General features: G+C 42.9%; 1 protein-coding gene across 4 annotated transcripts in view; it reads left to right on the forward strand.

The window, feature by feature from the left end:
- Positions 1-27,674, forward strand: part of kirrel3a (kirre like nephrin family adhesion molecule 3a) — a 289,865-nt gene that overhangs the window by 88,131 nt on the left and 174,060 nt on the right. The gene's annotated exons all lie outside the window — the stretch shown is intronic.

Genomic DNA, 27,674 nt, shown 5'->3' on the forward strand with positions numbered 1-27,674 from the left:
TGTTTGTCATACGCATGGCTCGCTAAAGGCAAGGCTACAGTATGTTTGTCATACGCATGGCTCACTCAAGGCAAGGCTACAGTATAATGTTTGTCATACGCATGGCTGGCTCAAGGCAAGGCTACAGTATAATGTTTGTCATACCCATGGCTCACTCAAGGCAAGGCTACAGTATAATGTTTGTCATACGCATGGCTCGCTAAAGGCAAGGCTACAGTATAATGTTTGTCATACGCATGGCTCGCTAAAGGCAAGGCTACAGTATAATGTTTGTCATTCGCATGGCTCGCTCAAGGAAAGGCTACAGTATAATGTTTGTCATACGCATGGCTCGCTAAAGGCAAGGCTACAGTATAATATGGAAGCAATAAAAATAAAAATAAAGAATAAAATATAACAACTGTCTTAAAAGCAATACAAAATGAAGAAAAAATATAACCAAGGCTGTTTGGTCTTTGTGGAGTAGCTGATGGGCAGCTGTAAAACTTTCCCTCTTACCCAATCTACTATACTTAATGTAATCTACTTTTGTGTAGTTTACAGTCAGCAGAGATGACAGCTTAATAAATTATTACTAGGCCAGCTCTGCCTTGTGTCTCACAAACAGGAACTTCATCACTGTGACAGATAACTCTCTCACTGACCACCAAGATGAAGTCCCCTAATGGTAGATACTGTTATATATACACTCTATATACTGTAACTTGGCTGCTCTGTGTATTCAAAGAACTGTCCAACGGTCTGATATGCATAATTTGATTGAGCGCAGAGACAGCCATTTACATATGGTGCTTTGACTTGATTATTTCTTCTACAAGCTATGATGGCCCATCCATATACCGCAGCCACATGATCCCTCATCCAAATTCCGGCAAGGCAAAATGGTACCTTTGGCATGGAATGTTTGGTCTAATTAAAGGACCAGAGGCCTCATTTATAAATGTTGCATAAATTCCACACTAAATTCCTGCATGTGCATTTCTGAAAAGTCAGTGCAAGTGAAAAAAATATAGATATTTATACATTTGGTGCACGCCATACATATGCAAGTTTCCCTTTATAAATCAGACCTGTCCTAAAACTGTGTGTCCGTGAACGAGCATAATAACTCTCCCTGAAAAATGCCCACCATTTACCTTTTATGGTGACAATAACGCCCTTTATTTGCTGTATAATTTGGAACTATTAGGCCACGGCATGCAAAAGACGAGTTGTTGTTCAATATTTACATTGAACAAAAATATAAACACAATGTAACGATCGTCTGTTGAATTAGGTGTGGACCAAAGCGCAGTGTGGTAAGTGTTGATGTTATTTTTCCTTTAAACAGAACACAAAATAACAAAGAGAATGAACGAAAACGAAACAGTCCTGTCAGGTGCAGAAACACAAAACAGAAAACAACTACCCACAAAACACAGGTGGGAAAAGACTATCTAAGTATGGTTCTCAATCAGAGACAACAATAGACAGCTGCCTCTGATTGAGAACCACACCCGGCCAAACACACAGAAATAGAAAACATAGAACACAAAACATAGAATGTCCACCCTAACTCACGCCCTGACCAAACCAAAATAGAGACATAAAAAGGATCTCCAAGGTCAGGGCGTGACAAACAACATGTAAAGTGTTGGTCCCATTTTTCATGAGATAAAATCAAAGATCCCAGAAATGTTCCATACGCACAAAAAGCATGTGCTCTTCACAGATGAATCCCAGTTTCAATAGTACTGGGCAGATGTCAGACATCATGGCATCTTGTGGGCGAGTGGTTTGCTGATGTCAACATTGTGAACAGAGTACACCATGGTGGCGGTGGGGTTATGGTATGGGCAGGAAAAAGCTACGGACAACAAACACAATTTAATTTTATCGATGACAGTTTGAATGCACAGAGATACCGTGACGAGATCCTGAGGCCCATTGTCGTGCCATTCATCTGCCGCCATGATTCTCCTGCAAGATGGCGCCGACAGAGATGGTCGCCTCGCTTCGAGTCCTTAGGAAACTATGCTGTATTTCGTTTTTTTATGTATTATTTCTTACATTATTACCCCAGGAAATCTTAAGTCTTATTACATACATCCGGGAAGAACTATTGGATATAAGAGCGACGTTAACTTACCAATATTACGATCAAGAATATGACTTTCCCAAAGCGGATCCTCTGTTTGGACCACCACCCAGGACAATGGACCTAATCCCAGAAGCCGACCCAAAACAACGGCGCCGCAGAAGGGGCAGACGAAGCGGCCTCCTGGTCAGGCTCCGTAGATGTGCACATCTCTCTCGAGCTCCCGAGTATACTACTCGCCAATGTCCAGTCTCTGGACAACGAGGTAGATGAAATTCGAGCAAGGGTTGCCTTCCAGAGAGACATCAGAGATTGTAACATTCTCTGTTTAACTGAAACATGGCTCTCTCGGATATGTTGATGGAATCGATTCAGCCACCGGGCTTCTCCATGCATCACGCCAACAGAGATAAACTCCTCTCTGGGAAGAGGAAGGGCAGGGGGGTATGCTTCATGATTAACGACTCATGGTGTAATCATAACAACATACAGGAACTCAAGTCCTTCTGCTCACCCGACCTAGAATTCCTTGGCTGACAATCAATTGCCAGCCATATTATCTCCCAAGAGAATTCTCGTCAGTTATCGTCACAGCTGTGTACATTCCCCCTCAAGCAGACACCAAGACGGCCCTCAAGGAACTTCACTGGACTATGTAAACTGGAAACCATATATCCTGAGACTGCATTTATAGTAGCTGGGGATTTTAACAGAGCAAATTTGAGAACAAGGCTACCTAAATTCTATCAGCATATTGATTGCACTACGCGTGGGTGTAATACACTCGATCACTGCTACTCTAACTTCCACGATGCATACAAATCCCTTCCCCGCCATTCCTTCGGCATATCCGACAACGACGCCATTTTGCTCCTACAGTTTTATAGGCAGAAACTCAAACAGGATGTACCAGTAACTAGAACCATTCAACACTGGTCTGACCAATCAGAATCCACTCTTCAAGATTGTTTTGATCACGTGGACTGGGATATGTTCCAGTCAGCCTCAGATAACAACAATGATCTATACGCTGACTCGGTGATTGAGTTTATAAAGAAGTGTATTGGAGATGTTGTACCCACTGTAACTATTAATGCCTACCCTAACCAGAAACTGTGGATGGAGGGTGGCATTCACGCAAAACTGAAAGCGTGAACCACCGCAATTAACCATAGAAAGAGGTCTGGGAAAATGGTTGAAAATAAACAGTGTAGTTATTCCCTCCGCAAAGCAATCAAACAGGCGAAATGCCGGTACAGGGACAAAGGGGATTTGCAATTCAACGAGTCAGACACGAGACGTATGTGACAAGTTCTACAGGAAATCATAGACTACAAAAGAAAACCAGCCACGTCATGGACACCGACGTCACGCTTCCAGACAAACTAAACACCTTCTTTGCCCGTTTTGAGGATAATACTTTGCCCCTCTATTCTCCGTGGCCGATGTGAGTAAAACATTCAAACGTGTTAACCCTCGCAAGGCTGCTGGCCCAGACGGCATCCCTAACCGCATCCTAAAAGCATGCGCAGACCAGCTGGCTGGTGTGTTTACATACATATTCAATCACTTCGTATCCCAGTCATGATTCAAGATGGCCATCATTGTTCCTGTACACAAGAAGGCAAAAGTAACTGAACTTAATGACTACCGCCCCGTAGCACTCACTTCTGTCATCATGAAGTATTTTGAGGATCATATCGCCTCCACCTTACCGGCCTCCCTAGACCCACTTCAGTTTGCATACCGCCCCAACAGGTCCACAGATGATGCAATCGCCATCACACTGCACACTGCTCTATCCCATCTGGACAAGAGGAATACCTACGTAAGAATGCTGTTCATTGACTACAGCTCAATATTCAACACCATAGTACTCTCCAAGCTCATCATTAAAATGGAGGCCCTGGGTCTCAACCCCACCCTGTGCAATTGGGCTTTCCTGGACTATCTGATGGGCCGTCCCCAGGTGGTGACGGTAGGAAACAACAGCTCCACTTCGCTGACCCTCAACACTGGAGCCCCACAAGGGGGCGTGCTCAGCCCTCTCCTGTACTCCCTGTTCACCCATGACTGTGTGGCCATGCACGCCTACAACTCAATCATCAAGTTTGCAGACAACAAAACAGTAGTGGGCTTGATTACCAACAACGACGAGACAGCCTACAGGGAGGAGGTGAGGGCACTCGGAATGTGGTGTCAGGAAAACAACCTCTCACTCAACAAAGGAGATGATCTTGGACTTCAGGAAACAGCAGAGGGAGCATCCCCCTGTCCATATCGAAGGACCAGCAGTGGAGAATGTGGAAAGTTTTAAGTTCCGTGGCGTACACATCACTGACAAACTAAAATGGTCCACCAACACATACAGTGTGGTTTAGAAGGCGCAACAGTACCTCTTCAACCTCAGGAGGCTGAAGAAATGTGGCTTGTCAACCTAAACCCTGATAAACCTTTACAGATGCACAATTGAGAGCATCCTGTCAGGCTGTATTACAGCCTGGTACGGCAACTGCACCGCCCTCAACCGCAAGGATCTGCAGATGGTGGTGCGGCCTGCACAACGCGTCCCCGGGGGCAAACTACATGCCCTCCATGACACCTACAGCACCTGATGTCACAGGAAGGACAAAAAGATCATCAAGGACAACAACCACCCAAGCCACTGCCTGTTCACACCTCTACCATCCAGAAGGCGAGGTCAGTACAGGCTGGGACCGAGAGACTGAAAAACTGCTTCTATCTCAAGGTCAATAGACTGCTAAACAGCAATCACAAACTCAGAGAGGCTGCCGCCTACATCGAGACCCAATCACTGGCCACTTTAATAAATAGATCACTAGTCACTTTAAATAATGCCACTCCTTTAGATTTGTGAGTGTTAGTTTAGTTGTTGCAAAATTGTTAGATTACTTGTTAGATATTACTGCACTGTCAGAACTAGAAGCAGAAGCATTTCACTACACTCGCATTAACATCTGCTAGCTATGTGTATGTGACCAGTAAAATGTGATTTTATTTTATTTGTTTGATCATGATAGTGCATGGCCCCATGTCGCAAGGATCTGTACACAATTGCTGGAAGCTAAAAATGTCCCAGTTCTTCCATGTTATGCATACTCACCAGACATGTCACCCATTGAACATGCTTGGGATGCTCTGGATGGAAGTGTACGACAGCGTATTCCAGTTCTCACCAATATCCGTCAACTTTGCACAGCCATTGAAGAGGAGTAGGACAGCATTCCACTGGCAACATTCAACAGCCTGATCAACTCTACGCGAAGAAGATGTGTCGTGCTGCATGAGGCAAATGGTGGTCACACCAGATACTGACTGGTATTCTGATCCATGACACTACATTTTTTTTGCTATCTGTGACCAACAGATGCATATCTGTTTTCCCAGTCATATGAAATCCATAGATGAGGGCCAATTTTTATTTTATTTTTTTCTGACATGAACCTTAACTGTAAATCCTTTGAAATTGTTGCATGTAGCGTTCATATTTTTCTTCAATGTAGTTTATCAATAGATTATTCGGTTTCTATGTCCTGTCTTGCTGTAGGTGCTGAGATTTTATAGGCAAATGTCTCCTATCGCACAGCAATATTGTAGCCTACCAATACTGTCAGATATTTTACATAAACTACCTGTCTGTTTACTGTGTTGTTTTAATCTAGCAGTAATTTATGCTGTATTTGGAAAAGGACAGTGCCCATTTCTGAAAGAGAAAACAATGGCAAATTGTTGTGGACCTATCAGCAGATCAATGTTTTTCATTGTTCATCAACACCATTCTGTATACATCTGGCCCTTCTTTGGACACTGTGCTAACAAACCTCCAAACGAGCTTCAACGCCATACAACACTCCTTCCATGGCCTCCAACTGCTTTTAAATGCTAGTAAAACTAAGTGCATGCTCTTCAACCGATTGCTGCCCGCACCCTCCCGCCCGACTAGCATCACTACTCTGGACGGTTCTGACCTAGAATATGTCGACAACTACAAATACCTAGGTGTCTGGTTAGACTGTAAACTCTCCTTCCAGACTCACATTAAGCTCCAATCCAAAATTTAATCTAGAATCGGCTTCCTATTTCGCAACAAAGTCTCCTTCACTCATGCCGCCAAACAAACCCTCGTAAAACTGACTATCCTACCGATCCTTGACTTCGGCGTTCTCATTTACAAAATAGCCCCCAACACTCTACTCAGCAAACTGGATGTAGTCTATCACAGTGCCATCTGTTTTATAACCAAAGCCCCATATACCACCCACCACTGCGACCTGTATGCTCTCGTTGGCTGGCCCTCACTACTTATCAGTCGCCAAACCCACGGGCTCCAGGTCATCTATAAGTCTTTGCTTGGTAAAGCTCCGCCTTATTTCAGCTCTCAACACCCACCCGTAGCACTCGCTCCAGCAGGTATATTGCACTGGTCATCCCCAAAGCCAAAACTTCCTTCCAGTTCTCTGCTGCCAATGACTGGAACGAATTGCTAAAATCTCTAGAGCTAGAGTCTTATATCTCTCTCACTAACTTTAAGCATCAGCTGTCTGAGCAGCTTACCGATCACTGTACCTGTACACAGCCAATCTGTAAATAGCACACCCTACTACATCATCCCCATATTATTGCTTACCCTCTTGCTCTTTTGCACCCCAGTATCTCTACTTGCACATTCATCATCTGCACATCTATCACTCCAGTATTAATGCTAAATTGAAATTGTTTTCGCCTCTATGGCCTATGTATTGCCTACCTCCCTACTCTTCTACATTTGCACACACTGTACATAGATTTTTCTATTTTTCTTTTAATTTGTGTTATTGACTGTACGTTTGTTTATGTGTAACTATGTGTTGTTGTTTTTGTCTCACTGCTTTGCTTTATTTTGGCCAGGTCGCAGTTGTAAATGAGAACTTGTTCTAAACTGGCCTACCTGGTTAAATAAAGGTGAAATAAAAACAAATAAGTGAAATTGACTTATCCCTAAATATGATAGAAAATGTTTCAGAATTCAAAAGCAGTCTAAGGCAGGCTACACTTTTTTTTTTAATTACAGTACAGTAGCTTATAGTAGCTTCTGTTCACCTTAAATTTGTTAAATTGTACTGTATACCGGTATTATAAACCACGCTACCTATGATATTGCAAAACGTGAAATACATAGCCTATCTATTTACTAGGCTACTTGGTCCAGTTAAATGAGAGATACAGATGATAATTTGTTGTATGGCCAGAAAAGGTGAGAAATTTATCCTGCAAGGGTTATGAAAAGAAAATGTATAGGAAAAAGATTTCTCTGTCTAATCATTTTAAATTCCCCCCAAAATGTATGAATAAACGTTTTATTATATCCCCGATTTGGACCATGTATTGCAATACAATATTTCGACCACTATCAGATGTGCATATGCATGGTCTCAAGTTTTTGGGGAAGTGACCACAAGTTAAATTTGTATAAATGCCAACGTTTGTGGGAAAACTGGCACAAGCACATTCTGGGAATCTTGTTTACAATAGGGCTATGCACGGTTTGTAAATGATGCCCCAGATCTGTATATATTCCTTCCCCTGTCTCTTACTGACAGTAATAACCTGGTCATTACATCTTGCTCTCATTCTCTCCTTTGTCCTCATCTATACAGAATTTTCTAACAATAGAATGTCCAGACAGGAACCATCACTAATGAAACACCCATCAGCTCAGCTCAGATCTCTGGGATCCGTATTAGAAATACATCTTCAGAAGGAAGTTATTATTTTATAATGGGAACATGAACTTTTAGCTCTACTGTCAATATGTTGGGACTGGGCAATAAAGGGACTAAAGATAATTAATGACAGATGTATTTTACTACCAGTTCCTAAAAAAAAAAATTATGACATTATGTACATACTGTATATACAGTATGCTGTACTTTATCATAACTTGCCATAGGGCAACAATTCCTTTGAAAAGTAACTGGAGTTTCTGGTTTCAGTCACAGAAAAGCTCAACATACCATACTGCTTCATACCCTTTTCAGTGTGAAAATCTCATTCATTCCACTGCTTATATTTTTACTCTTAGTAAAACCAAACTCTCTACAATGAAAGTAAGGTGTGAAGTTTGTGCCTGAAGTTCTTGAAGTTCAGGTGATGCCAGAGATAGTTTAGCATTTCTGAGAGCTTTCCTGGTGTTCTCTAATCTCGGAGCAGATGTGTTAGAAAAGATACTACAAAAAGTATTGAAAACTCTTTGGCATGTCTATGGTCTAAATGTCCAGAAACTTGAAATATCTGAACCTGCAAAATCGTGATTTGTTCAAATGATCAGAGACAAAAAATGTGCACATCAGAACAAAGTTCCTTGTTAGTCGTCACATCCCTCAGTCTGTTGACAAACACTATGATACCAATTATACTATGTGCCTCTGTCCACGAGAAATGATATAAAACATAGCCATAGCTCTCTGTCTTTCATAGAAGCCACAAGGTCTTCCATTCTGAGACCAGTGGATGTTGTGTCCACAAATGTCTCCTGAGTTCTACCCTGGAGGTCTTTGTCAATGAAAGTACCAACAGTATACGTGTACTGGTGACCAGCTCAGGATGTCTGTGGCCATGTCAGGTATTTTTATAGTGCTGAACTTTGGCAAAGTGCTGCACTGTTCTTGGTTAGCCTGGTGTTGTGACCAGTGAACCCTTTTCATCTCTCTCAGCATCCTGCCGTAGCAGCGAATTAGACACTGTTAAAACTGCTTTGTCAAGAGAATTCCTAGCTGAGGAAATGAGGCCCTGTGGTGTGTGGTACTGGAGTAAAGGGGGTCCCATATGCAGGGTGCCATGCATGATTACGCTAAGGGACATGTCATGGAGTACTGAGCAGCCACAGCCAGAGGGCAGGGAGAGGGAAAGAGAAAGGAAAGGCTCAGTAAACTGTCTTATCCGCCAACTCGGACTGCTGAGATGGTTGCCATGCATATGTCTCTAGTCTGCTCTCCCTGAGGCTTGAGAGAGGCTGCTGCAGCCAGTATTTCTGTTACATTACACATATAGGAAATCTGTATCCTACTTTTTGATTAATACTTCTTGACAATTTCTTCTACTGTAGGTATGCCAAAATCCTACATTTCCCTCATCGTGCATCTTGGCCTTGTAGCGCTGTACTCTCACCCAGCAGAGACATTGTCAAAAGAAATGAACAGTATTCTATTCAGTTTGTGATAAAGTAACTGGTCAGTGGTCTGAAAGTTGTGCAAAAGCAACTATGAACCCTGCTGGATGGTTTTGATCTTTTGGCTTGACCTAAAGGTGAGCCATTGGGTGAGTGAGATACTGTAGCAAGATGAAGTTTGGATGTTCTCAGTGATATGAAGTGCCTCGGATTATGTTAATTACACGGAATAAACTTTCCCTGCCCTCGGACCAAATAACAGCAGGACATAAGCTTAATAAATACTTTATTAGTATACGCAATATGCATTTAATAGTACTTCACCAAGATGTGGTGAGTGACATAGTAACAGAGTAAATGGCATTGAGAAGACTGCGCGTGATGCAACATTTGCTACAGTAGTTGTAATTAGTGGGTGGGTGTACATTTGAGCTGGAAATACCAAGGCATGTAAAGATTGAGCTGGAGGTCATAGTGGCTGTGTAGGCCTTCACTGAACTTACTGCAGCTTGTTTTACACACTGCAAAACAATAGATGATATAAGTCTACACATTGCAATAATCCTTACAAAACCATCAAAGCCAAAGCACATATTCTCGTTTAATCGTTCCTGTTAATGAAGTTGACTCCATGATTTTTAATTGGGCTTCTTCTAGCAGAGGACACTGCATACTCCAGTTCGCCCTATTTGAAATGTCCTTAGATATCTTGCAAATGTGTATCCTCGATAACAAAGTTCACCAAACCAAAGATATCAGATATCTCTATGAAATCCACAGACCTACTTAGTTCCGCCCTTTCTCTAAGGGGAATGAGAGAAGGGCATCCGAGGCTAGACAGAATCCATTGTGACAAGGCTGCCAGCCTGTTGATCTCCAGTTAATCACGCCAAATTGTGTGCCTAATTGCTGATTTACACAGTCCCTAATGGCATCCGAAGCCTGTTCCTAAATTAAGGGTTTAGCCAGACCTTCCCCGTCTCTCTCGCTCTCCCTCTTTATATCTCTTTCACACCCACATGCACACACATCTCTCTCTCTCTCATTGCTGTCTCCACCACCCTCCCGCCCTCTCCCTCCCTCACTCACACACACTCTCTCCCCCCTAATTCTCTCTAGTAGATACTCAGTTAGAATTTCCCTTAATAAGCATTCTACAGATGCAGTGATATATGGGTGGTTGAGCTCCAGCATCAATCAATCAAGCCCTTCAAAACCCACACCTCATTGTTGTAAAACTTGCCCAACATAGACATTTCGTATATTGCTGTATATAAATCTGAAGTGTACAAGTCATTAGCTGTCCAATCTGCCCTCGATCCCTACCATTCCATCAATATACTCTTAGAAAAAAAGTTGCTTTCTAAAACCTAAAATGGTTCTTCCTCTGTTCCCATAGGAGAACCTTTTGAAGAACCATTTTTGGTTCCAGGTAGAACCCTTTGAAGTTCCATGTAAAACCTTTCCAGAGAGGGTTCTATATAGAACCCAAAAGGGTTGTCCTATGGGGACAGCCAAAGAACCCTTTTGTAACCCTTTTTTCTAAGTGTAGAGTAGGTTAGTAGAGAGTGCCACTTTTAGTTTACTTGATACATATGCTGTGCTATTGTATGTGTTTCACAGGGCTGGAATAAGAGGGGCAGAGTGTGGGCTCAGAACTAGATCTGAGGACAACAGGCAGGTGGACTGCCCTCAGAATACTAGATAATATGTTCGCTCTCAGATTATTTCTCGAATGCAATTGGGTGCTGAATATTCGTTGTAAAGTCCACCATGAAAAGAATTGGACAGCACACCATAAATAATCTTCCATATTTAATTTATTCTACAGCCCTTCACATACTGATGGTTAGATAAGAGGGTTTGGATCACACTTCTGACACCAGTTTATGTTACAGTTATATAGAGACAGTTGTCAAGTTAACATGTTTACTGAGAAGATAACATAGCAAAATCAGGTCATACATCTATATCCTTGAACTAGAATGAACCCGTACACGACACCCAGATCTTTCCAAAATGTCTTTGTCTTTGTAACAAAAGATGAATAGTCATCATCCAATTCTCATAGTTCTGTAATGTACCTAATATGCTGATAGATATAGTAATGGATTGGCATTAGTATGAACCGTTTTTGTGTAATATGCTGTATTATATGGCTTTTGAGGGGGGAAGTCATTCTATGAGTAACATGGTCTTCCTGCACTTCACCTCATAGAATATGTCATATACATAATTTTATAAGTTCAAAACCCCAGACCTAGGCCCACAACATATGTACTGAATGTATTTGGAATATAATGGTGCCGGAGGAGATGGCTGCTGTTTTATGGGCTCCTAACCAATTGTGCTCTTGTGTGTGTTTTTTTCACGTTATTTGTAACTTATTTTGTACATAATGTTTCTGCCACTGTCTCTTATGAGTGAAAAGAGCTTCTGGATATCAGAACAGCCATTACTCACTTCGTACTGGACGAAGATTTTTTCATTAACGAGTCGGACGCAAAGGACTTACTTCAGACACCGTATAAGGCCCAATCCCCGTCATTCGCATGAAGAAGAGAAGGAGATATAGTGGTCGTAGGTCGGGGTGCCTGGTAAGAATCCGACGGTGAGTGGGTAACCCGCCTCTACCATCAGTCCAATTGGCCAACGTGCAATCATTGGATAATAAAGTGGATGAGCTCCTATCAAGACTATCCTACCAACGGGACATATGTTATGTTTCACCTAGTCGAGACTGAACAACAACATAGATAACATACATCTGGTTGGGTTTTCTGTGCATCAGCAAGATAGAACAGCTGCCTCTGGTAAGACAAGGGGTGGTGATCTGTGTCTATTTGTCAATAATAGCTGGTGCGCGAAATCTTAAGATCACCAACGAACTGTCATGGTTCAAACACACCAAGATAGTCATGAAGAGGGAACAACAACGCCTTTTGCCCCTCAGGAGACTAAAAAGATTTGGTATGGGTCCTCAGATCCTCAAAAAGTTATACAGCTGCACCATCGAGAGCATACTGACTGGTTGCATCACCGCCTGGAATGGCAAATGCTCAGCCTCTGACTGCAAGGCACTACAGAAGGTAGTGTGTACGGCCCAGTACATCACTGGGGCCAAACTTCCTGCCATCCAGGACCTCTACACCAGGACCTCTGTTTTCACTTGGTTATGGGATATTGGGTGTAGATTGATGAGGATTTTTTGTTATTTAATCAATTTTAGAATAAGGCTGTGATGTAACAAAATGTGAAAAAGGGGAAGTAGTTCAAATACTTTCTGAATGCAATGTGTGTGTGTGTGTGTGTATGTGTGTGGGTGTGGGGTAGAGGTGTTTTTGTGGGAGGGGTGATGTGGGGTGTGTGTGTGTATGCATCCCACATCTGTTCATATAGGGTAATGATGTTAGGGACAGTATAGGATGGAATCACAAGCTGTAATATAAAATGAATAACAATTGCTTGGCAAAATGTTGATTTTCTATTTCCAGTCCTTGTTATAGCTAACAATCCTTCGAAGAGTGGCTCCATTACTATACATATTATTCATCAATTGTGGAATGAATCAAGATATGCACCATTTTTTTAATGTATGTTTGTTTTTAAATGACTATATACTGTACAACCAAGGCGAAAGCATTAGAAATGCTTTTGGCTGCTAATCTGGTTATGTTCTGTAGTTCTTTTCAAAGGATAGGTCCCAATCTCCCAAAAGCCATAGGATGACAACCCAACTTGGGATGGGGGAGGTTTTAGCGGGTGGAATATTGGAGGACAATTCGAGGTTTACTCAGTCGTCGCTACAGTATGTTTAACAGTGCATATAACATGGTACAACTATATGGATACTCAATCATCATGTTACTTTTTAATGGTAAGTTTACAAACATATATTGTGATAATTGAAACTTGTATCTCATTATGGAAGTGGTGAAATATGTTTAGCTAGTTATAATTGTAATGGCTTAAAAAGAAAAGATGATCAGTATTTACCTGGCTAAATGAGAAAGAGTATAATATCTATTCTTTACAGATAACTCATTCTATATTTCTAGATGAAGTTGTGTGGGAAAAAGGACTTGGTCTGTGAAATATGCTTCTCCCTGTCACGTTCCTGACCTGTTTTCTCTTGTTTTGTATGTCTTTATTGGTCAGGGCGTGAGTGTTGGGTGGGTAGTCTATGTTTTGTATTTCTAGGTTGGTTTTTGTGTTCGGCCTGGTATGATTCTCAATTAGAGACAGGTGTGTATCGTTTGTCTCTAATTGGGAGTCATACTAAGGCAGCCAGGGTTTCACGGGTTTTGTGGGTGTTTGTTCCTGTGTCCTCACAGGACGGTTGAAGGTTAGTCACATTTGTTGTTTTGTAGTTTTGTAGTGTCTTGTTTGCTGTTGTCATTAAAAGATGGCTTATTTCCCTCAATCCGCATCTTGGTCCTATCCATGCTCCTTCTCGTCTAAGGGGGAGAACAACATTGACTGCCTTTACAGAAACACCCACCATAACAGGACCAAGCGGATTGAGGAGAGAGAAAAGGAACTAAGGCACTGGACACAGGAGGAATGGTCTTGGGAGATCATGGACGGAAAGGGACCCTGGGGAAGGGTTGGAGAGAATCGCCGCTCTCGGGAGGAGAGGAAGGCAGCCACAGCCCAGGAGCGCTGGTATGAGGAGGCAGCACGTATGAGAGGCTGGAAGCCCGAGAGGCTCACCCAAAAATTTCTTGGGGGGGGAGGCTAAAGGGGAGTGTGGCGAAGCCGGGTTGGATACCTGAGCCAACTCCCCGGGCTTGCCGTGGAGTAAGAGGGCGTCGTACTGGTCAGACACCGTGTTATGCGGTAAAGCGCACGGTGTCCCCAGTACGCGTGCTTAGCCCAGTGCGGGCTATTCCACCTTGCCGCACTGGGAGGGCTAGGTTGGGCATCGAGCCGAGTGCCATGAAGCCGGCCCAACGTATCTGGTCTCCAGTACGTCTCCTCGGGCCGGCGTACATGGCACCAGCCTTACAGGTGGTGTCCCCGGTTCGCCTGCATAGGCCAGTGCGGGCTATTCCACCTCGCCGCACTGGCAGGGCTACGGGGACCATTCAACCTGGTAGGGTTGGGGAGGCTCGGTGCTCAAGAGCACGTGTCCTCTTTCACGGTCCGGTATATCCGGCGCCACCTTCCCACCCCAGCTCAGTACCACCAGTGCCTACACCACGCACCAGGCTTCCAGTGCATCTCCAGAGCCCTGTTCCTCTTCCACGCACTCTCCCTATGGTGCGGGTCTCCAGCCCGGTGCCTCCAGTTCCGGTACCACGCACCAGGCCTATAGTGCGTCTCAGCCGGCCAGAGTCTGCCGTCTGCCTAGCGCCAGAGCCGTCCTGCCATGACCTGCCAGAGCCGTCCTGCCATGACCTGCCAGAGCCGTCCTGCCAGAGCCGTCCTGCCATGACCAGCCGGAGCCGTCCTGCCATGACCAGCCGGAGCCGTCCTGCCATGACCAGCCGGAGCCGTCCTGCCATGACCAGCCGGAGCCGTCCTGCCATGACCAGCCGGAGCCGTCCTGCCATGACCAGCCGGAGCCGTCCTGCCATGACCAGCCGGAGCCGTCCTGCCATGACCAGCCGGAGCCGTCCTGCCATGACCAGCCGGAGCCGTCCTGCCATGACCAGCCGGAGCCGTCCTGCCATGACCAGCCGGAGCCCCCCAGCCCGGACCTGCCGGAGTCCCTACGCCCGGACCTGCCGGAGTCCCTACGCCCGGACCTGCCGGAGTCCCTACGCCCGGACCTGCCGGAGTCCCTACGCCCGGACCTGCCGGAGTCCCTACGCCCGGACCTGCCGGAGTCCCTACGCCCGGACCTGCCGGAGTCCCTACGCCCGGACCTGCCGGAGTCCCTACGCCCGGACCTGCCGGAGTCCCTACGCCCGGACCTGCCGGAGTCCCTACGCCCGGACCTGCCGGAGTCCCTACGCCCGGACCTGCCGGAGTCCCTCAGCCAGGACCTGCCGGAGTCCCTCAGCCAGGACCTGCCGGAGTCCCTCAGCCAGGACCTGCCGGAGTCCCTCAGCCAGGACCTGCCGGAGTCCCTCAGCCAGGACCTGCCGGAGTCCCTCAGCCAGGACCTGCCGGAGTCCCTCAGCCAGGACCTGCCGGAGTCCCTCAGCCAGGACCTGCCGGAGTCCCTCAGCCAGGACCTGCCGGAGTCCCTCAGCCAGGACCTGCCGGAGTCCCTCAGCCAGGACCTGCCGGAGTCCCTCAGCCAGGACCTGCCGGAGTCCCTCAGCCAGGACCTGCCGCCCCTTATCCCGGTGCCGCCCCTTATCCCGGTGCCGCCCCTTATCCCGGTGCCGCCCCTTATCCCGGTGCTGCCCCTTCATTTAGGTGGTGTTAGTGGGAGGGTGGTCATTGGGAGGGGGATAAAGAAGCGGGGATTGATTATGGTGGGGTGGGGACCTCGCCCTCAGCCTGAGCCACCACCGTGGACAGACGCCCACCCAGACCCTCCCCTAGACTTTGTGCTGGTGCGCCCGGAGTTCGCACCTTAAGGGGGGGGTTCTGTCACGTTCCTGATCTGTTTTCTCTTGTTTTGTATGTCTTTATTGGTCAGGGCGTGAGTGTTGGGTGGGTAGTCTATGTTTTGTATTTCTAGGTTGGTTTTTGTGTTCGGCCTGGTATGATTCTCAATTAGAGACAGGTGTGTATCGTTTGTCTCTAATTGGGAGTCATACTAAGGCAGCCAGGGTTTCACTGGGGTTTTGTGGGTGTTTGTTCCTGTGTCCTCACAGGACGGTTGAAGGTTAGTCACATTTGTTGTTTTGTAGTTTTGTAGTGTCTTGTTTGCTGTTGTCATTAAAAGATGGCTTATTTCCCTCAATCCGCATCTTGGTCCTATCCATGCTCCTTCTCGTCTAAGGGGGAGAACAACATTGACTGCCTTTACACTCCCATGGGAAAAAAAACTCAAAAGGGACGATTATATTAATTAACCATCATTTCAATCTGAAACTGTCCAAAAAGATCCAGAAGGAAGGTGAATCTTTTTAAATATGCTATTGGACCATCAACAGACTTGGTTCATTAATCTATACATTCCTAATCATGAGGATCCATTCTTCTTTGAAAATATATATAATAATTTATCAAGTTTACAAGCAATGCACAACTCTATTATTATGGTGGGAGAATATAATACAGTTTTACTATAAGTACCTCAATGGACCGTAAAACGAAATTACACTACAAACTATCACCCTCATGCACTTAAGGAAATCACAAATATTATGGATATATTTACTTTTTCCTACATAACAGAGGTACAGCAGATTCCCTAATTGTATGGGACACTTTCAAATGTGTCTTTAGAGGCCATGCAATTCAATTCTCATCTTTAAAACAAAAACATTTTAGGTCAAAATAGTTCTTATTAACAAAGGAAAGAGTAACTAACAGTACAGATAGATAGCAATAAAAACTATACAATAGAGGCACAGAAAAAGTTTGAGGAAAAACAGAAAGAACTGTAGGAACATATTCAAGAAAGATCAAGTGTAATATATTGTAAAAATAAAGCGAACTGGATGGAATATAGGTGAAAATGCACCAAATGATTTTACAACCTTCAACATAGAAGTGCTACCAAAAATAATTTACAGAAACTTGTTGCAAATGACGGAGTCGTCCATGATTCACCAAACTGTATTTTGAAAGAAGAATCAAAGTACTTGAAGCATATGTGACCGATCATTCAGTCTTTTATAGCAAAATTTGAAATTGTGTCTTTTAAATTGGATAAAAGTTTTGGTACACCTACTGGAGAGCTCTTCTTTGTCTACACCCATTCAGCATCGTTCATCTCTTAAGGATTCACATGTGAGGCCATGTGAGTGAGTAGTTTAGTAAACAATTTCAAGACTAAAAGTGGTAAAAGTTGTAGCCTACAATAAGGAAAAACTCTAGGTAAAAATACACTTTATCTAGTCCTTGGCCTATATCCTAATCTGATTTTGGTGCAGGTCATGTTGTTCTTCACATTACCGTTTCACTATATCAAATAAATTCTAAATGTATTTGGACAGGATACAGAAGGTGTAAATGGTACAGTGAAATGGTTACTTGCATAGTAGCAATTTCAAAAACAGAAAGTGTCCAGATAAAAATATTTTATAAATATTTTTAGAATTATTAGATGACGCTTACCTGATATATATGTCTAAATTTATGGGCCATGTGAAGGAAATGCTCTAACCACCCCCAGCCACATCCAGCTAAGTCGATGAGTCTATTGTCTAGACATGTACACATGTTCATGAAATACAATAGATGGCCGTAATCACCCCCTAGACACACCTGGCTAACTTGATGGGTTTTGTAATCATCTACTACCAATACAAACATTTTCATAGCTGTAGTATGAATTTGCAGGTAACTAAAGCTAACCAACTAGGTTCAACGTTAGCTTGCTAACATTAGGCTATAACTAGCAATACAAATGGGTTTCTGATTCAAATAATATTATTACACAGATCATACACGCAACGTTAGCTAGCTAATGTATGCTTTAACTTGCAATGAAAACAACTTTCTGACAAAATTTGAAATGTATAATATCTGAAAATGTAGCTAGACTGTGTACATGGATGAACTCTTCACGGCAGACTGGAACCATTTAACTCAAATTTGTATGGCCAGCGTTTTGTCAAGTCACTCCGGTTCACACTGACTGTGACATATGCAGAAAGTAGCCCATCACTTTTTCCAACTGATCTGTCGAGTAAACTGCCTGTTACTCAGGCCCAGAAGTCAGGATATGCATATAATTGGTATCACTGGATAGGAAACACGTTGAAGTTTGTACAAATGTTCAAATAAATTATGAGACTATATCACAATTGATATGGTAGCCGAATGTCCAAAGAAAAACTACCCGGGAAAAAAAATTGAGACCCCATGCTCTTTCAATGGAAAGCAATGGGTCCTATGTAATTCCAGCTCCCAGATTGCATTTCCTATGGCTTCCAGTAGATGTCAACAGTTTTTGTTAAAGGTTTCAGGCTTGTTTCCTCCAAAACGAGGAAGAATTTAGATTTTTGGTACCGGGAGTCACAGTTGGAAATCAGTCTGTGCATGCGCGCGAGGAAGAGAACACGCATTTGATCATTTTACTTTTCTATTAAACATTCTTCTTTCCGTATGAAATATTATAGTTTATTTAAATTTTAGGGTACCTGAGGATTAATTAGAAACGTAGTTTGACTTGTTTTAACAAAGTTTAGCGGTAGCTTTTTGGATTCCTATGTCTGCATGTTGAATGAGTGGATTACTGAAATCGATGGTGCCAACTAAACAGACTTTATGGGATATAAAGAAGGATTTTATCTAACAAAATGACCATGCATGTTGTAGCTGGGACCCTTGGGTTTGCAAACAAAGGAATATTCTCAAAAAGTAAGTGATTATTTAATCGCTATTTGTGATTTTTATGAAGCCTGTGCTGGTTGAAAAATATGTTGATGTGGGGTGCCGTCCTCAAACAATCGCATGGTATGCTTTCACTGTAAAGCCTATTGTAAACTGGACAATGCAGTTTGATTAACAAGAATTTAAGCTCTTAACCGATATAAGATACTTGTATGTTCATAAATGTTTAATATTACTAATATTTATTTCAATTGCGCACCCTCCAATTTCACCGGATGTTGTCGACAGGTGTCCGTCCCGCTGATGGGACGCCTAGCCCTAAGAAGATTTATAATTTATAATAAATTCTCCAGAATAAATAGTCCAGGCATTTATATATAAATTCTTGTCATACTTTACCAAACTCATTTTCAAAATCAACTATGAATACCAGGCCTGATTTCCCAGATTTTTCATAGTGTTCTATTGTTTCCAGTACTTGTCTTATATTATCTCCAATGTTTTGTCCATGTAAAAAAAAAGGGCGATTAAAAGATTGTATACAAGGGGTTAAAGTTTTGTATAGTAACCCCAGGTGTAAAATAGTAAATAATGTCTACTTCTCAGAAAGTATTTAACTGAAAAGAGGAGTAAAACAGGGTTGTCTGCTGTCGGCATATCTATTTATTATGGCCATCGAAATGTTCACTATTAAAATCAGATCTAACAATAATAACAAGGGGCTATAAATCCAGGGATTAAAAACAAAAGTGCCATTGTATGTTGACAACTCAGGCTTTCTTTTAAATCCACAATTTGGATCCCTGCACAGCCTCATAGATAATCTAGGTAATTGCAACCAAACCAAGATAAGTGTTACATTTTAGGTATTGTATCGCGAAAAAAGACAACTTTTACATTACCGTGTAGTTTACCATTAAAATGGTTTGATGATGTGGACATGCCCAGTATTCATATACCGAAAGAAATGATCTCACAATAATACATTTTTATAGAAAGTTAGCAAAATTGGATAAGATTTTGCTACCATGCAAAGGTAAATACTTGTCTATTTGTGGAAAAATCACCCTGATTAATTCTTTAGTCATATCCCAGTTTACCTATTTACTTATGGCCCTGACTACACCGAACTACTTGTTTTTTTAATTAAAGAGCAAATAATATTCCACCTTATTCGGAACGGCAAGCCTGACAAAATTAAACTGGCCTATTTATATAATAAAAATTATTTGCAGACCTGAACCCAATAGAAAATCTTTGGAGGGAGCTGAAAGTCCGTATTGCCCAGCAACAGCCCCGAAACCTGAAGGATCTGGAGAAGGTCTGTATGGAGGAGTGGGCCAAAATCCCTGCTGCAGTGTGTGCAAACCTGGTCAAGAACTACAGGAAACGTATCATCTCTGTAATTGCAGAAGTATGAAGTAGTATGTAGTGTAGAAGTATGTAGTGTATTAGGTTATGTGTTAACAGAACATCATAACATAACACAACACATACAATCTGACATAAACGACACAATCAGTACAGACACAGGCAGAACCCTATCCTTAAAGGGGAGCTCATGTCAGCACTTCTGACTCACACCTGTAACGTTGCATCACAGGGGTCATCCCGCATCACACTGTCAACCTTGGTGTTGACCCTTGACCTTTGACTTGCTGACCTAATCCCAGCCTCCTTCAACGTCTCCCAACCAACCCTCATCCTTTGTCACTCTGTCAGTTCCGCTGTCACTGCGGCCTCAGTGTTAGTCAGAGCCACTAGGGAAGTGACAGGAGAGATGGCAAGAGACAGAGAGAGATGGTATAGTGCTGCATGGGGACATTAGTGTTGATAAGGTCACAGCTGTCAGCGGCGGACTAGGCCCTAATCCTCCCTGATTTGACCTTTCCACCACACATTAGCTCCATTAGCCGAGCAGGAGAACCTTCACCGGTGAGCAACCTCTCACCGCCGCAATGTCACCACAACCGCCATTGAGGGCAATGGGATTGCTTGAACACACACTGGGGACCGCAAGGATGCAGGATGATGGTCGTGAGTATGGCTCCGGCAGGCAGAAGTAATGCAGTCACACCAGATTGTCCATAAGCCTGGGTGTGGAGGCCATGCGAGGCTATGCCGGGATGTGATTCGGCAATGGGGGAGGCTGGTGATGATGTACATTTCTTTTCTTTCTTCCTGTGGGAAATGTCCCTATAGGTCATCTTCACCTGCCTGTTATGATGGCCAGATGATGGAGAATAGAAGCCTTCTCAGGGATCTCTGGTCTGGTCTGTTGACAATGGTCTCAAGTGCCTAGATGATGGTTTCCTGTTTATTCAACCCAAGGCTGTTTCCTCCATTGCTATTGTAATCCTTCTGCTTTCTTTCATCGGGTTGTGTTGACCAGGGCAAATGTGTCTTACACATCTACTCCTGATACCACACTGTATTACATAGAAAATATACTATCTTTGTTTCCAGGTAACAAACCATGGTCTCAGTTTGTTGTTAGGCTGGGATACAAAAGTAGAACTAAAAGGAAACAAGTAAAAACGCATTTTCCAGCACTGATACCATGTAATCGCACAGTAAAATCCCACAAATTGAATGGTGTTCATAGGGTTCAACAGACCAAGAACAATATGGAAACAGCAGAACAGTAATATGGAAAGTCATTATATAGAAACTACAGTCTGACTTACCTTACCTGGTAATAACCAGGAAATTGTGTTTCTCATTACTGTAATAGCAATTACTGATAATTACCATGGTTTTTACCCTTTTATTCCTCTGCTATTCCGAGAATAAATAAATCAAATACAAAATAAATAAAAAAATCTTATAGCTACAAATTAATAAGAAAAGCTGGAGTATGGGTAACAATGACAGAGAAAAGAATACCCAAACAATGCCAATTCCCCTCTGTAGTCTCATGTGGTGCCCCAGCCTAATTAGTGCTGTACTCTGCCTTGACTCAATGTCTGTTTGTGTGTGTGAGAGACAGAAAGAGAGGGAGAGACAGAAAGAGAGAGAGAGAGCGAGAGACCGAAAGAGAGAGAGAGTGAGGGAGAGAGCGAGAGAGAGAGAGTGTGTCTGTGTGTGTGTGTGGGTGTGTGTCACCAGTGTTAATAAGATCAGACAATTGTGCTGCTACTTCTGTTGGTGTCTGAGCCTATGACATTAGTGTTACAGCAGCAATTATCACCTGTCATGTTAGACAGCTGGCAGTCTCTTGGCCCCACAGATGTGAAGTGGTGTAAGGTGAAGTTTCCCCTAGATACTGATCTTGGATCAGTTTTGCATTTCCCCCACTAATAGTTAAGTTTAGGATTGGGGGAGGGGAAGCTGATCCTAGATTTGTACCTATGGGAAACTTTTCACCGGAATGATGTGAAGTGATGTGGGACAGCAGGACGATCTTTGACGGGAGTGTTAATATCCCATCGAAAGCGATCATGAACTTCGTCGGCCACTTGTTACAGTGAGCTGCAAGGTGGCGAACAGGTGTAAATGAGAGAGTACCTGTGTTTGTTTGGTGCGTGTGTGCAGGGCCAGCTTAATGCTTAGAGCCTACCGGGGCCTAGACTCTGTCCCTTATTCAGACCCATTCCATTTTCCCACATTTTGTTACGTTACAGCCTTATCCTGTCTAGGATCAGCGTGGCGCTAGCGGCACACCCCCCCCCCCCCCACTGAAAAACCAGTGCCGCGAAATTCAAAAAAAATATTTTTTTTAAATATTTAACTTTCACACATTAAAGTCCAATACAGCTAATGAAAGACACAGATCTTGTGAATCCAGTCAACATTTCCGATTTTTAAAATGTTTTACAGGGAAGACACAATATGTAAAGATGTACATCTATTACCTAAAAACACATTAGCATAATCCACCATCTTTTATTTGTCCACCAACACCAGTAGCAATCACCAATTCGGCTAAACTAAGATATTTATAGCCCCTAACCAACAAAAAAACTCATTAGATGACAGTCTGATAACATATTTATGGTATGGGATAGGTTTTGTTAGAAAAAAGTGCATATTTCAGGTAGATGGCATAGTTTACAATTGCACCCACCATCACAAATGGACTAGAATAATTACAATGAGCAACGTGTTTACCTAACTACTAATCATCAAACATTTCGTAAAAATACACAGCATACACGAATCGAAAGACACAGATCCTGTGAATACAGACAATATTTCAGATTTTCTAAGTGTCTTACAGCGAAAACACAATAAATCGTTATATTAGCTTAGCACATAGCACATAGCAGCCCAGCATTGATTCTAGCCAAAGTGAGCGATAAAAGTCAACATCGCCAAAAGATATTAATTTTTTCACTAACCTTCTCAGAATTCTTCCGATGACACTCCTGTAACATCACATTACAACATGCATATACAGTTTGATCGAAAATGTTTATATTTAGCCACCAAAATCATGGTTAGACAATGTGAAATGTAGACAAGCTGGTAAAGAAAAAGTCCTTGCGCCACTTAGACAGTGATCTACTCTTATACATAAATACTCATAAACGTGACTAAAAAATATAGGGTGGACAGGGATTGATAGACAATTTAATTCTTAATACAATTGCGTTATTACATTTTTTAATTTATCCTTACTTTTCAATACAGTTTGCGCCAAGCGAAGCTACGTCAAAAAACATGGCGTCCTAAGCCACTAAAATGTTTCGACAGAAACACGATTTATCATAATAAAAATGTCCTACCTTGAGCTGTTCTTCCATCAGTATCTTGGGCAAAGGATCCTTTCTTGGGAGAAATCGTCTTTTGGTGGAAAGCTGTCCTCTTGCCATGTGGAAATGTCAACTGCGTTCGGGATGAACTGAAAAGCGTGCCCAACTTTTCACATCGTTGCAAAAATAAATGTCCCAAAATCGCACTAAACGGATATAAATTGCTATAAAACGCTTTAAATTAACTACCTTATGATGTTTTTAACTCCTATAACGAGTGAAAAGATGACCGGAGAAATATAACAGGCTAAACTAACGCTTGGAACAGGTGCGCGCCGGTGTCCTCTAGGCTCATGACGCAGCTCCCAAAGAATGACTAGCTTCAGGGTTTTTTCATTTGTAGGGCCTGTGAACGCGCAATCGACCCCGTTGGAATCGTCATCACGTAAAGGCATCCAGGGGAAGACGTAAGAAGTGTCCGTATAGTCATAGCAACGACAGTGCCCTTTTAACTGACTTCAGAAGAGTGGCCAACATTTCTCAAATCTGACTCCATGTCAGGGAAATTGCTGTAGAATGGGCAAAATTTCAACTCCTATAGAAACTATAGACTGTTTTCTATCCAATAATAATAATAATATGCATATTGTACGATCAAGGATTTTGTGGGAAGCCGTTTAAAAAATTTGCCAAATTAGCATAAATAGTCTAAACAGCGCCCCCATCCCCAACAGGTTATTCTAAAATGTATTAAGTAAAACATTTTCCACATCAATCTAAACACAATTCTCCATAATGACAAAGTGATAACAGGTTTATAGACATTTTTGCTTGTGTACAAAAAAACATGAACAAAAACTTATTTATATAATATTTTTATTTTGCTATGAGACTCAAAATTGAGCTCAGGTGCATCCTGTTTCCATTGATCATCCTTGAGATGTTTCTACGTCTTGAATGGAGTCCACCTGTGGTAAATTCAAATTGATTGGACATGATCTTGAAAGGCCCACACCTGTCTATATAAGGTCCCACAGTTGACAGTGCATGCAAGAGTAAAAACCAAGTCAAGAGGTCAAAGGAATTGTCCGTAGAGCTCCGAGACAGGATTGTGTCGAGGCACAGATCTGGGGAAGGGTATCAAAACATTTCTGAAGCATTGAAGGTCCCCAAGAACACAGTGGCCTCCATCATTCTTAAATGGAAGAAGTTTGGAACCACCAACACTCTTCCTAGAGCTGGCCGCCCGGCCAAACTGAGGGGATAAGGGCCATGGTCAGGGAGATAACCAAGAACCCAATGGTCACTCTGACAGAGCTCCAGAGTTCCTCTGTGGAGATGGGAGAACCTTCCAAAAGGACAACCATCACTCCACCAATCAGGCCTTTATAGTAGAGTGGCCAGACGGAAGCCACTCCTAAGTAAAAAGCACATGACAGCCCGCTTGGAGTTTGCCAAAAGTTACCTAAAGGATTCCCAGACCAGGAGAAACAAGATTCTCTGGTCTGATGAAACCAAAATGTAACTCTTTGGCCTGAATGCTAAGCGTCACGTCTGGAGGAAACATGTCACCATCCCTACGTTCTGCCCCTGAACAAGGCAGCTAACCTACTGTTCCTAGGCCGACATTGAAAATAAGAATTTGTTCTTAAGACTTGCCTAGTTAAATAAAGGTAAAATCAATTAAAATAAAATGGTGATGGCAGTATCATGCTGTGGGGATGTTTTTCAGCGGCAGGGACTGGGAAGCTAGTCAGGATTGAGGGAAAGATGAACGGAGCAAAGTACAGAATGATCCTTGATGAAAACCTGCACCAGAGCGCTCAGGCCCTCAGACTGGGGCGAAGGTTCACCTTTCCAACAGGACAAAGACCCTAAGCACACAGCCAAGACAACACAGGAGTCGCTTCGGGACAAGTCCTTGAGTGGCCCATCCAGAGCCTGGACTTGAACCCGATCTAACACTTCTGGAGAGACCTGAAAATAGCTGCCTAGCGATGCTCCCCATCCAACCTGACAGAGCTTGAGAGGATCTGCAGAGAAGAATGGGAGAAACTCCCCAAATACAGGTCTTCCAAGCTTGTAGCGTCATACCCAAGAAAGCCTCAAGCTTGTAATCACTGCCAAAGGTGCTTCAACAAAGTACTGAGTAAAGGGTCTGAATACTTATGTAAATGTAAATATTTCAGTTTATTTATTTTTTTGCAAACATTTCTCAAAACCTGTTTTTGATTTATTGATTTATGTGTTGTGTGTAGATTTATGAGGTCAACAAAAACGATTTAATCAATTTTAGAATAAGGTTGTAGTGTAACGTAACAAAATGTGGAAAAAGTCAAGGGGTCTGAATACTTTCCAAATGCACTGTATGTATACAGTATATATATTTCCTCCTAATCTTGTACAATCTATGTGTTGCTTCATTGGCATAGGCTATTGTTTTTTTAAATTCAAGACCAGATTGTAAGCCCCAGGGCCTATTATTTCTTAATCAGTCCCAATGTGTGTGTGTGTGTGTGTGTGTGTGTGTGTGTGTGTGTGTGTGTGTGTGTGTGTGTGTGTGTGTGTGTGTGTGTGTGTGTGTGTGTGTGTGTGTGTGTGTGTGTGTGTGTGTGTGTGTGTGTGTGTGTGTTTGTGTGTGTATCATTTGCAACTACATTAAGGTGGGAATTATTCTGTGGTTATGATAGTGTTGCAAACTGAGTATGCCAGTGTTTATATAATGCAAATATAAGTGCATGGTCGTCCTATATATCAGTGTATATGTATCCACATATACACTGATTTTACAAAACATTAGGAACACTTTTTCCATGACATAGACTGACCCTAGTGAACCCAGGTGAAAGCTATGATCCCTTATTGATGTCACTTGTTAAATCCACTTCAATCAGTGTAGATGAAGGGGGAAGGAGGATTTTTAAGACTTGAATAAAGTGAGACATGGATTGTGTGTGTGCCATTCAGAGGGTGAATGGGCAAGACAAAATATTTAAGTGCCTTTGAATAGAGTATGGTAGTAGGTTGCCAGGCACATCAGTATGAGTGTGTCAAGAACTGTAATGCTGCTGGGTTTTTCACACTCAACAGTTTCCCATGTGTATCAAGAATGGTGCACCACCCAAAAGACATCCAGCCATCTTGAAACAACTGTGGGAAGCATTGGCGTCAACATGGGCTAACGTCCCTGTGGCGCGCTTTCGACACCTTGTAGAGTCCATGCCCCTGACGAATTGTGGCTGTTCTGAGGGCAAAAGGGTGGGGTGCAACTCAATATTAGGAAGCTGTTCCTAATGTTTGGTATACTCAGTGTACGTGTCTGTATCGTAGTGCATTGGGCAAGATTCCCTTCAAGGAAGCAAGAAGAGGAATAGAAGAGCAGTGTGAGGGAATGAAGGAGAGCAGAGGGAATGAAAGAGAGCAACGAGGGGGAATGAAGGAGATGCAGGAGGAAGGAGGGGGGAGAGTCCGTGTAAAAAAAATGAGTTTTTTTTACCTGCATCTCTCCGTCTCACTCTAGAACACAGCACCTGCACCCCACATGGCACCCCTTTCCCTATATAGTGCACTACTTTTGATCTGAGCCCTATGGTTTTCCCTATGGGTCCTGATCAGGACTGCACTATCACAGGAATAGGGTGCCATTTGGGAAACTACACAGCAGCACCAGTTGTTGCTCTGGGAGAGTGTGCTGAGGTCAGACAAAAGAGGTAGCCAAGCCCCGTGCAGCAGCATTCTCACTGGGTGCATCCTGCCCGTCAAAGGCCTGCGAAATGTCAGACAGAATACTAAAAACGTGAAAAATGAGCTGAAGTTACATAAAGTATTTTGAGTTGAAAAAGTAGTTTTCCTTGCAATGACTGTGCTATGTGGTTGTCTTACCTGCGTTAGTTAAATGACTGTGCTATGTGGTTGTCTTACCTGCGTTAGTTAAATGACTGTGCTATGTGGTTGTCTTACCTGCGTTAGTTAAATGACTGTGCTATGTGGTTGTCTTACCTGCGTTAGTTAAATGACTGTGCTATGTGGTTGTCTTACCTGCGTTAGTTAAATGACTGTGCTATGTGGTTGTCTTACCTGCGTTAGTTAAATGACTGTGCTACGTGGTTGTCTTACCTGCGTTAGTTAAATGACTGTGCTATGTGGTTGTCTTACCTGCGTTAGTTAAATGACTGTGCTACGTGGTTGTCTTACCTGCGTTAGTTAAATGACTGTGCTATGTGGTTGTCTTACCTGCGTTAGTTAAATACTGTGCTATGTGGTTGTCTTACCTGCGTTAGTTAAATGCGCTGAATGTAAGTTGATCTGGATAAGAGCGTCTGCTGACTAA

Source organism: Salvelinus fontinalis, chromosome 13, assembly GCF_029448725.1.
Source record: "Salvelinus fontinalis isolate EN_2023a chromosome 13, ASM2944872v1, whole genome shotgun sequence".
Classification (NCBI taxonomy): Eukaryota; Metazoa; Chordata; class Actinopteri; order Salmoniformes; family Salmonidae; genus Salvelinus; species Salvelinus fontinalis.